The sequence below is a fragment of the Xiphias gladius genome, chromosome 13 (genome assembly GCF_016859285.1).
Source record: "Xiphias gladius isolate SHS-SW01 ecotype Sanya breed wild chromosome 13, ASM1685928v1, whole genome shotgun sequence".
Classification (NCBI taxonomy): domain Eukaryota; kingdom Metazoa; phylum Chordata; class Actinopteri; order Istiophoriformes; family Xiphiidae; genus Xiphias; species Xiphias gladius.
In genome coordinates this window covers 140,057-152,676 of record NC_053412.1, presented here as the reverse complement: position 1 = coordinate 152,676, position 12,620 = coordinate 140,057, and positions in this window count along the sequence as shown.

The following is a 12,620-nucleotide window of genomic DNA, read 5'->3' as shown; positions in this document are numbered from 1 at the left end:
TCCTCCGGCTCTCAGGTGGGTGCCGGGTAATGAGGTCATTACCAGAGCGACCGTTGGGCGTTTCTTTCCGAACACCTTGAACGGATTCCCAGAGACCCGCGTGGAGGCTGCAGGACTTGAGCCAAAGAGCGTGAAGAGCGCCAGGCTCCTGTCGGTGGAGTGGAGGGGCCTCAGATGAAACGGCAGACCAGACCGAAAGAGGAGCGTTTAATAACACAAAGAGGTCTTTGGTCCTCGACCGTGCAACGTTCAGGAGCTGCTGGGAAACTGGAGAAGAGACGGGGGAAAGGATGACAGAACGGTTTGTTGCTGGAGCTGAGTCGGTTTTCGTGGTTAACCAAAGGCTAAACTCTAAAATCGAAACCTAAACTGTCCATTGTAAACATCCATCACTATTTACAGAAAGAACAGACACTTTCGGTTTGACGTCCAGATGAAGTGGTTCAGATCTTTTTGGATAAACTGCTGGTTTGTTTCTAACCCGTCTGATCCTCTGGCTTATTTTTAGTGATCTCATTCTAACTGAACCGTAGAAATAAGGCTCAACTTCCAAAGGAACTTTGTCTTAACCTCATCTTGTACGTACCTATCTTAACTGTCTGTACTAGAGGACTAAGTTACCTATGTTACCTGGACTTACCAGTGCTTTTCACTTTAAGGTGAGTGAACTTACTTAATGTTAAAAATTGAGGTTTTTTATGTTTGGCCACAAAAGACATGATCTTGATCTCCCATGTTACTTTGGTCACAAGCTGTTATATTAGATGCTTTGTTCATTCATGTTATGAACTTGTTAGCAAAAGGTAACATCTTGATTGTTCCGTTGTTATCTCGTTCAGCTGTTATCTCGTTCGTTGTTATCTCGTTCAGCTGTTATCTTGTTCGCAGGACTTTTTAAAATGGTTGCACATTTTTTTACCTTGTTGGGGTCATAATTACCACTGGGAAACTTCATAATTATTTTTCTTAACTTTCCAATATGCTGGATGCCAAACGTAAAATGTGTTTCTAACACTGACTTTGTTCACATAGAAATCTTTCTTATCGCTATCTTCTTTCACATGTGATGTGAATGTGGCGTAGGTACAGTAAGGCCGGAGGAGGGAGGGATTGAAGGAAGCAGCCTCGCTGTCTTCTTCCTGCAGTTACATAGATTGGAGAAGAAGTTTTTATGTCCTTGCAGCTCTGAGAAAATCCACTGTATAAAGACAAAGAATCTTTCTAAATAAATCTTGACTCCTTCCAAATCCAGATGAGGCTGCAGCGTGGAGGAGCAGAGCTCTAACTCCATGTTCGGCTCTTATGGAGTCATAAATCAGCTCTAACTTAATCCATCACGGCGGAAGACTTCAGTGCTTTTTCCACTCTGGATGTAGTTCAGTGGCTTATGTAGGTCACAGCGACTCTGAAGGTTTCTGTTCCACCGTCGACTCGTTCTCATCTGTTTGTTTGTTGTCAATCTGCAGCTAGAGAGCGAAAAGGTCCACGAGGTCAATGACGCGTTCCCACTTCTTACTGTTGCAGAAATGGTGAAACTAGAATTATGAAAACATAAACAGTCCTTCCCAAGCTAAAGAGTCTCGATTTGATCATTCAAACCTGGGCCTTTAAAAATCTCCCCTTCAATCGGTCGAGATCCCATTTTAGCTGAATTATAAATCGCTATTATATTGTAGGAAACTACAGTGACGCAACGCATCGGTGTGGAAAGAAAACAGAGCAACCCATTTCACATCACGTGTCGCAAGTCGTCGGCTCCATTCATGAGGCTGGAAGCTGAAGTGTTTTGAGCAAGATCGGAACGAAACAGCTCATTTTCTTTAGGTGGTTTTCATTTTTGCTTTCATTAGGTCGTGAACAGGACGGAGCGCGACGGGAAAGTGCAGGAGAGCACGTGACAAATACTCAACATCAAAGATTGTTTCGTTCATAACTTCTCGAGGAAAATAACACACTTGCAGTGTCTGCTGAGTTTCATCACCCACCAGTTGGCGGCGTCTTGAAAATGGTCGCTGCCGTATAACGGGGAGTCTGGTCAACAGGTTCATGAGCAGGCGGATTCGTAGGCTTTACCTCACATGTGGATCGCGCGCTGTTATTTAAAAATCTCTTTAATAGTAATTTTTCATTTTTTAGCGGCGATCTACGCTCAGCTCCAGGGAAAAAAATCTTGTCCAACTGCTTCTTCTGAGGTCAAGAATGAACGTTTACACTCAAGTCTTTCCATTACTTTGGCACAATTTAGACACCGTCCCGACCAGAGATCTATGATGCCACAAAAATCCCTTAAAACGTTTACCGTTTTCAGTCAAGGTAGCGGCCGCTAGCAACCGTTAACGTTTGTCACGTCAGTTTAATAAATATGTTGATTCAAGCGCTGTTATTTGTGGAAGTCGACTCATGACAACCTGCACAGCTGCATCATCTCAGCCACAGATGCTGCCATTTTTCTAGCTCTGGCACATTTCGGGCTGCAGATGTGAGCCGCGATTAAGGGGTCTGAAAACAAGCTGATGGAAAGTTACTCCCTGTTGGCGTTTGTCGAGATAAACTTCAGGTGCGTTCACCTCTTATAAAACCTTTCTGGTCACACATTTTAAGATGGAAACGACACACGTGCAGTTGCAGAATCTCCCTGAAATTCAGCAGGTTTCACCCCTTGAAACTCGACTTTTGTAAAAGGAGGCCGCAGCCAGGAAGGCAGAGATTTATGGACTTTCACCTAATGCTTCTTAAGATGGATGATACATGAGGGCACAGCAATCAGCTGCCTAGGAGAACAGGCTCATCCAAAAACCACATCAGAAACCGTTCTTTTTTTCTCCTCCTCCTCCTCCTCTCGCTGCTCAGCCGGCGCAGCGATTTGCAAAGTGTTTGCAGATGTCGCCTGTGCGGGCCAACGCCACCATGTCAGCTCCTCCACTTGGAAGGTCTCAGGTTTGGAAAGCAGAGCGGAGAAGAAGAAGCCCGTTTTCCATGCCAGCTTACATGAAGAGAAAGCCGTGTGAGGCCCGGAGAAGAGCGAACGCCTCCCCAGGGAGAGCTTCTACCAAAACAATCCTCCTCTTCAGCTGGTAGTGAGGGACATAAACAAGACCAGTTCTTCCAGAATTTAAGGAAATCCCCCAAAATGCCAGACAGATTTCACCCTGTCGCTAATTTTACAGTTCTGCTGGGATGGATGCGTCTGGAGTTCACGTTCTTGAATGCAGCAAAGAGCATTGGACAAATAAAGCTGACTTAACGGGGGCTGTTACAAACTCTCTCCGTAGCAAGTTTCTCTGCAAGTTGATCGAATAGAAGTGAAACGAAATACGTCCGTGTTCTGTCCTCTCTGATCACGGCGGCCGGACTTGCACTGAAACTAGTCTCCGTCCTCTCATCTCATCATTTCCCCTAGCCCATTCAGCCGAGCTGTTGTAGCGTTGACCTGATCCCGGGAGTTTGTCTCGGTGTTAGTTCGGAAACACGGTCCGTTCATGTGTTTGTGTGAAGTTCTTCTTCTGGTGTTTTTGGTTTTGTTACTAAGCAGCTTCAGGTGCATCGCCACCTCCTTCTGGACTGGAGGAGGACAGAACAAAAAACAAAGATAGACTGCAAACAAATTTACGATCTGACCGAGGGAGACGCCAACGAGCGCCCCGATCCTGAACGGCCACTGGAGGGCGCCTAACAAAAAAACCGTAACTATGGGTCGCAGTGAGCTGCCGCGGAGACGACCTACGGGCTGGTTTTTCAGAAACTGAAAGAGACTTGAATCTCATCTGGATTTAATCTGATACCAGGCACTTGAAACAATGGGTGGACATGGGGCCTTGGAACCCGAAGTTACCTGAACCAGAAGAAAACCGAAGCATCTGACGCACCGTCCTTCCGTTGAGCTCCCTTCAGCCAATAGAATTTATAGGAGCGAAACTGCTGAGATGCTGACCACGGTGAACACTGTACGTGCTAAACATCGTTTGCTTAAAAGCAAGAGAGCTGCGGAGCAGATTCTGAACCAGACTCTGTTCAAAAACGTGTTGCTTTAACAAACTCCTGACTTCATTCTTCAACCTTCAAAGTCCGACTTGTTTTGCACAGTTCTTTCTCTGGAAGCACGAGGCCCGTGTGCAGTGAAATGATCACTGACGTAAAAACAAAAGCAGCAGCAGACGTCATCGGCAGAACAAAGCGACTCGTTGACTCAGAAGGTTAAAAGTAGAGCGCAGCGTGCTCCCCACGCACGTGAAGCTGCTTTGGTTGAATACACCGGCTTGGTTCGCGGCCGCAGCCGCAGCTTTCTCCTTAAACACGTGTCATTCACGCCAAACGTCTCGAGCCTCACAAACTGTTTGTACTGTGCCGAAGATGGACGGCTCTGCAGTGCAGAGACTCCCCGTCCAAGTCGAGCGCCATGTTCCCATTCGGGCTTCGTTGTTCTTGCTGGTCCGAAGGAAAACCGTGCGGCTGCTCCACACCTGCGCCCGCTAAGTGCAGGCCAAAAAGAGAGAAGGAAAACGATCTTCCGGGTTCTGGTCCGCTCACGGCATCGTGAAAACTCTAAAAACTGGGCTGGTTGAGAGCCTCTGAAGCGTCTGGTCGTGTCTCTGCTACAACTTTGACAACAAGGTTGGAATTTTCTACGAAGAATTTTGATTTTACGAGAAAAGTAAAATTCCAGGAAAGAGACAAAGTTGGAGTTTTACACGTCATGATTATAGGAGAAGAAGTGAGGAATCATCTATAAAATCACGACTTTATTCCAGTAATATTATTATTTTGTCTTGGAATTACTGATATCTTCACTTAATGTAACTGTTTCTTTTCTCAAAACAAAAATATAAAGACTTATTCTCAAAGTATCGTAACCTGAATATGCTCTGTATTGAAAGACTAAGTCTTTTGCCAGGACTAACGTTCCTCTGGCAGCATCAGGTAACCCAAGCGGTGACCTGTGAACTCTGTTGTCCTGCTCATTAAAGCTGCTGACAGTCTCATCTGTTCCAGACGTCACCTGCTCAGTCCAGCCCAAGTTAGAAGTGACATCAAACTGTCATTTAATCCCCGAATTCTGTTTTTTTCCAGCATATGAAACACGACCTGCCTCCCATTAGATGAAATCGATCGCTCAAAACCGCAAGGAGAAAAAAAAGAAGACGCGCTCCACCGTTTCCAGGTCTGTTTTCTTTTTTACGTCTCGCGAAGCGGTTACGCAAGCGAAGCTAACCACCTCTGACAGGAAGGTCGAGTGAGTCTGACTCCGGGCCGAGGAGGGAAACGATCAGAGGGGCACCGGTTCTCACCGAGGGCTGTGTTTCCCATTAAACCCCCGCACGAGGCCAAGTCCAGATACTTTCCAGTCGCTGTAAGATACCTTTTCAAAGAAGCACCTGTCTGACCAAAACCATTGTGAACAGATCAGATCAGCTCAGTGCTTCTCCTTCACCCCTGCTGCTACATGCTCACACGTTCACCTCGGCTCGCCTTCCTCAGCTCCGTCCTTCGGAAACGACGCGTGGTCACGACGTCGGCTCGGTGTCCAGGTTTAACGCTCAACGTTTGGTGCGATGACAACTCGAGTGCACGGAGCTGTAAAAAGCCGTTTAAAATCTCAAACTAGTCTTTGTGCCACATCCTGGACCTGAACTTGACCCAAAAGATTCCAATGCAGGTTAGTTTTGGCGATTTTTTGCCGCTTTCTGCTCAGGATGAGAAGCAAACGGTGCCACAAGTTGGGTGTGAGGTGAAAACCTGGCTGTGAGGAGTCCGCATCATTCAGGTCCTACTGGCCAAATGTAGCTCCATCTTCAGTCTGTTACAACCAGATACTGAACTATCCGAACCAGCAGCTCTCGCTCGGTTCTTAGACCGATCCCACCGCACTAGTTGCTACTATCCTAACCGCCGGGTGCCCGATCCCGGCCCGGTTCTAGCCTGCTGTTTGCCCGATGATCCTGACTCGCCGGTTGCCGATCGTACCCCGCGGTTGGCATAATCCTCCCCCGGTGGTACCGACCAATCAGTCACCCCATTCTGCTCGGCGGCAGTAGCCCGGTCCTAGCTCCTGGATTCTAGCCTGCAAGTCAACGGTTCAAGAACTTAGCCAGTTTACAGATCCCCGCCCACCACGAGTTTCCCGACTAGGAACAAAGTGAAAGGTGCAAACTGCATATGTTTGGGTTTTGGACTGTTGGTCGAACAAGACATTTGAAAGGACAGAACCGAGACTTTAGTCATCGGTCCTCCGCAGTCTAACTGTGACTCTCTGAGAGACTCGTGGACGTGTCATTTCCAACTGAAACACCACAAAAACATTTTGGGTTCGTGTTTAGAATGAGCTCGTCTGTAATTACTAATTATCCAAGTTACAATTTAGCGGCCGTCAGATCCAAAACCAGAGAAACGAACCAACATATTTTCACATTTTTGGAAGAATTTGCCTTTAAAGCCAAATTGAATAACCTCCAAACACTCACGTCACAAGTCAGTCCATACAAATGTGGGTATTTTCATGGGAAATGGAAAAAAGATGTAAACTATCATATGTGGAATTTTTTAAAAACAAAATAAAAAAGAAAAACCTTTACTTTATAAGATGTCTTTGTTTTACTTATTTTATATTATTTATAAATATTTTATATCTATAAATATTCATTTATTTATCTTTTATTTATATTTATTTTTCATTTTTATTTGAATTTATTTTAAAATTTATTTTAATTTTAATTTAAATAACATAACAACGTTGTCAATTTGTGTCCAAACAATGTAATTACATTAGGAAAATTGGATGCTGGGTTAAGTTTAACAACAATAAGAAATACAAAAATGATAAAATCCACATGTATTAATAATTTTAAAAAATGAGAATTTTAAATTGTAATTGTAATATTTTTATTAAAATATTTAAAAATAAAAATATGTTTGAATAGTTTATTTTAAAATATGTTTAAAACATTGTAGGTTGTTTTATAGATTTAAAGCAGCTGATCACACAATGACACCAATTTACTCCAAATGGGTGCTTTTAATGTGAAAGACATCCAATTCGAGAAGTAGTCCAAGGGCATTCTGGGAAATGTAGGAAATCCCAGAGTGCAGTAGAGGCAGGTGAGAGCAGAACAGCGGATTCTATCTGCAAAGACTTCCCGCCCCGAGTCTGCTGACGGGAGGGTTTTCCCGCTTTAACTTCAGTCCACCACGGAGGGACTTCAGACCGGCGGAGACAGACATAGAACAGAGCGGAGGTTGTTACTGCAGCGCCGTCGTTCGTCTCGTTGCAGCGGTCTGGTTTCCCCGCAGCACCGATGCCAAACCAAACAAAGCCCCTCAAATGAGTAAAAACTGGTCTCGTATTGCGGCCGGTGATTCCTCGTGAGCCGATGGTTTTCCTGTGGCTTTCCAAACACACACACACAGACTTTACTATAATTTAATTTGCTCTCGGTGAGCAGAGACCCGAAGGAAGCCGAGGGCAAAAACACCAGAGAGCAACCACTGAGAGACTCGTTCTGAAGTCAGTTTCATTCTACGTGAGAACTGTGGATTTATGAGCTGAAGACCAGGTTGTTACTAACTGAGAGGTTTGCAGTTTGACGGCTCTCACTCAGCAAGAATCCAGGTCCACTGCCGATTGGTTTTCTGACTCTGAAACTGCCGATCAACACTTTAAATCTATAACTGAGTGATATTATATCCAGAGGGCTGGAGTACAGCTAACGGGGGAGATCAAGATAGTCCAAAAGTCACACAGTCACAACTCAGTCGAATCCCAACGCACGGACATGAAACACATATTTTTAGATTCACTGTAGCTCAGACTTCAGCAGGGAATCCTTGTGTGGACCATGAATCCTTTTATTCACACTTAGAAACAGGCTGAAAAACTGCAGAGACGGTGACAATTCTCTGCGGATCAGAAACACTTGACCATTAAACACAGACATTCCATCCATCGTTTACATGAAGATATCGATTAGTGAAGTCTTACAGAAACTATGATATTTATCCTTTCAGAAAACAGTTAAAGCACAGGGGCCTCTACCTCCTTGCTCCATCTGTGCTTCCACTTGAGATTCTGCAATTAAAAGTTCTAGAAATGAAATGTTTTCGTATCAGGTTCATCTATATTATCGTGTTTTATTTTTCTTGAAAAGTCTTTTCTTTGTTCCTCTGTGCTGGACGCAACAAAAAAATGTCTTAGAGTATATTCCTTTAAATCAAAATAATATTTGCTTGACATCTTTTTTTAATTTTACGTTGGCCAGGATTTGTATTTTTCCAGCTGCAGAGGAGTCTTTGCTATAAGTGCTACAGCTTCAGTTTTTAGTGCATTCCCTTTGTTTGCTGCAGATTTGACGCGTCTCAGCTGCGAAGGCGTCTCTCTCTGCTGCTTGAGGAGGATCAGCTGATGTTATCGCCCAACGGGGCTTCGGGGGCCGATCTCATTTCTTCCTCCTCACATCCAAAGTCTGATCTTACGTAACCGCGTCCATGGTGAGGATCCCAAACAACAGCCGAGCATTGTGGGTAATAAAACACACCAAAAAAACCCTTAGGAAACACCGGACTGCCAGAGCGTTTGTTCGAGTGGAAAGGTGATGGAGATGCTCTGCCAAACTTCCAAAACAAAAACAGAGGCTCTCTCTCGCCGGAGTTACATAACGGACGGAAATGATAACGGCGTCCCAGAATCCCTCACTCTCTGCAGGACCAAACCGTGCGCTGACGTCGTGATCTGATCTTCAAATGTCTGCTGGAGAATACCCGATTCAATATCTGATTCAAGACGTCCAGCTTGGAGTGTGTTGAGGGGGAATGAGGTTCTGACAGCAGTTCGGTCCGAGCTCCGAGGTTTCTGACGAGGTGGATCAGAGTTCAGCTGATTCAGAATCCTTTAGTCTTCTAATTCTGCTGCAGTAAAACCTGAAAGTCTCCTTGCGTGAGATCAATAAAACTGATCGTCCATGGCTTCACTAACCCGTAAAACAGCTCCACGATGAAAACAATATGTAGTTCCACAAATTTGATGCATTTTCTCCAGATTTCAGTCCTTCCTCAAGAAGAAACATAAATCAAACCAAACTGCTTCTGAAATCGGCCGGAGTTAAACGTACAAGAAGTAGGACTGTTTATATTTGTGTTGCAGCCTTCAGTTGATCCTGGATTAAAGTCAGACACCGTGATGAGACCACTCTGAGGTCAGATCAGTCCCACATGAAGCGAGTGGTTTTGATCATCGGCCTGTCAGACATTATTTTTTGCAGCGTGGATGGAATTTATGTAATAAGGTTTTTGGCTAGGCCCAGATCCTGGACTGGATCCTAGACTGGTTTGGTTCTCGGGGTCATCGAGGCCTCGCAGAGGACAGTGTCAGCTGATATCTGTCCAATCAGAATCAAATGATTGGAGTCGAATGAAAGGACAGAAGATGGGAACGAGAACTCGCTGGGCTTTTATTTTGTCTTTCTGCTCTGCCTTGTCTCCTCAGTCTCCAAAATAAAAGCCTGGAGACGACGCCCTGTCTGAAGCTGGCAGCCCGGCCTTTTAAAACTTCCTCTGTGAAGGTTGCTGAAAGGCGCTCCACTCAGATTCGATTAAAACTCAAACGAGGTCCATAAAAGGGGCAAAACAGAGGAAAACGGCCTCCTGTTACCTTTAAATTTCAGTTTAAATCCAAAGGTTCAATCCGCAGTGAGCTGCAGGGAGATCAAACTTTATTTAGATTGTAATTTGGTGACGTGTCTAATATGAGGCTCCAACACAAGCAAATTCAGGTTTATTGGGGTTTTTTGGTGCTGCAAAGCTCAAAATTAACAAAACTGTAATAAAAATTCTTATTTTCTCAATGAAGTTCTTAATCACAGAGTTTTACACGGTTTTAAACTCATTAGAAAGTCTCAAGGTTTGCACTGCTCGACATTTTTTGGATGTCAGATGACAAATTAGTAAGTGCAACCTCGTTCTGTGCAGCCAAACTTCATCCAAACCCACAGAACGTTAAATTCGACCAGAGATCCCACATTTTCTAAAGATCCCAAACTATGTCGGGGTGAATTTGGGGTAAATGTGTCTAAAATGGCATTTCAACCACGACAAGTTCAGGTTTTTGCGTTAGTTGGTGTTCCCAAAAATGAGCATCTGGAAAGAGATCAAAACTGCAATAATGAAACTATTTACAAAGTCTAAAAAGTTTCCACTAATTGGATTTTGTGGATGTTAAATTGGAAATATTACATGGGACCAACCAAACCCACAAAACCCTAAATTTTACTGCAGATCCTAAACTAGTTCTGGTTATTTTGGTGTTTTTTGAGGTTCCAAACTCCTATAAGTCGGAGAGATGAACAAACCGGTTTAATTGTTCCAACGAGAAGAAAATAAAATTCTGGGGAATCCTTGTTTGACTTCAGAGACAAAATACAGCCACAGGAAACATCTTCATGTGGAACTAAAGGACCAATTCCTGGGTTTTTCCATGACTGCACTCAACCTAATGATGCATCGGTTTGTTGACAGGATGATTTGGAAAATGATGCACATGGTTTGCATTTATGAACGAGTCAAACAGCAGAAAAACACCAGTGTGGTCCTACAAGACACAACTGAACATTCAGTAACAGCAGCAACACATCAGTTCACACGTCATCATCATCCTCAAACAATAGAAACAATAGAAACAATAGAAACAACTGATGAAACTGAAACAACAGAAACAACTGATCCAACAGAACCAGAGGATTTGTGGTTGCATCGATGTAGATTAGACAAAAACTTTGGGGCATAAAAAATATTTGATTGACCTTCATTTGGTTTTCGCAACTAAAACTTGGTTAAAATCGGGAAAAATGTAAAGGACTTGTTTCAGTCAGTTTGCTCTTTAAAGAGGAAGAGGAGTGCATGACTTTATTGGTTGGTTCCCTGGTGAGTAGTTTAAAAAGCTGAGCGTCTTCCCAGTTACAACAACATAACTTTATCCTCCAATTAATCTGCTAAAAACTGGTCTCACATTTCCATTTCTGGCCCTAAGTTCAGTCATTTTCACACTGTAGACAGGTTGCAATCCTGTCAGAGATGCTGCTTTTCATTTTTGGCGACATAAACTTGTTTTTTTCTGCTGAATTTCACAGTGTGAATTTAAAACCTCTCTTTTTGTGTTCTGGCATCCCTTTCTTGGGGTTTTAAAGTGTGTATTTTGACTTAAAAAGAGCCCAAAGTAAAGGGGCCCCTCGGTAAAGTTTCATTCAACTCAGAGAAAGAAGTGACGACGAGGTAGTAAAAAGTTAAAGTTATGCATCAAAACAGTATTAACTCTGTCAAACACAGCTGCTCAGGGAAGAGAACATAAATGAAAAACATAAAGGAAGAAGAGGAGTCCAAAACGTGCAGCGAGTTTTCTCCTCCAAATCAAAACCAACCTCTGGAAAAACCCAAAAATAGAAAACTGGAGGAGGAGCTGGTTCAGGTTTTCACACATTTGACACAAATCAGCCGGGAGTTTCAAAAGTCCTGCAACAGAGTTTCCAAACATCGCACTGTGGAAACATCGTCGTCACTATGGAAATAAACATTTACAGAGAGGACGAGGTGACTCCCCTTCCTCCAGAGGAGGAACAACAGCGGGGACAAAAAGGAGGCGGAAACCTGAGGCTGGACGTCCTGTCAGAGCTGCAGTCAACATGCACTGCATTACGTAACGTGACACGAGGTGCTGCTGATCAGAGAGCCGACTTCCACTGCTGACACCTGGAGCCGCTGATCCTTCACTCACGGAAACAGAGAGATGCATTTTTGCTTCTCTGAACAGAAGAAACGCTGAAAGTTAAAGGTCGCCTGAAGGCAGCAGCTGTTCAGAAGCCGGAGCAATGCGGATGAAATCCGGAGCGAAGAGGAAGCCGACAAGATCGTGAATCTGACAGTTTTTAGCCAGACTGTTACACGTAAATTAAACCTGCAGTTAATTAAGCTCATGAAATGTCAGAAAACAAGGAAAAATGTTGTTTTGTCAGCCTCACAGTCTAAAACCCAAAGGTTTTCAGCGTACGATGATATAAAACAGGACCCTTCCGCTTCCAGAGCAGGGAACCGGGCCTGTTCATAGTATCATTGTAGTCTATGAGCAGCACATGGTACAGTTGAGTTATGGTTCTCCCTCTACTCTCTATTCTATTTCTAATTTAATACTTGATTTATCTATTCAGTTATCGTACATAACTTAGCCTCTAACTGAACTGGTTTTCTACCTGCCTCGTGGTTTTTCTGATTTGTGCGTATGGACCGATTGTGCCCCCCCCCGTCCTACAGAGGAGCGACACCCCCGGAGTGAAAACGACGACAAACATCGCAGCGGGCGTTTTTCTCTCCCTGTAGCGGTTCTGAGTCTTTGCGGTTGTTTTCTGTCTCTTTGTCGCCATGTGACTGACTCCAACAGGAAGTGTTAACAGTGGCAGAGGCTCAGGTCCAGGCGGCCGTGACACTGCAACTTCCCGTTGGAACAGAAACCTACTCCATCTATCTCTATCAGGATCGACTGCAATAACGCGGGCGACCCTCTGACTTTTCATGTAGCGCCACCATCAGGTCGACGTGTTCACTTATCCAGGGAAACTTCTCCACATCCGTCGGCCAGACTGGCTCCA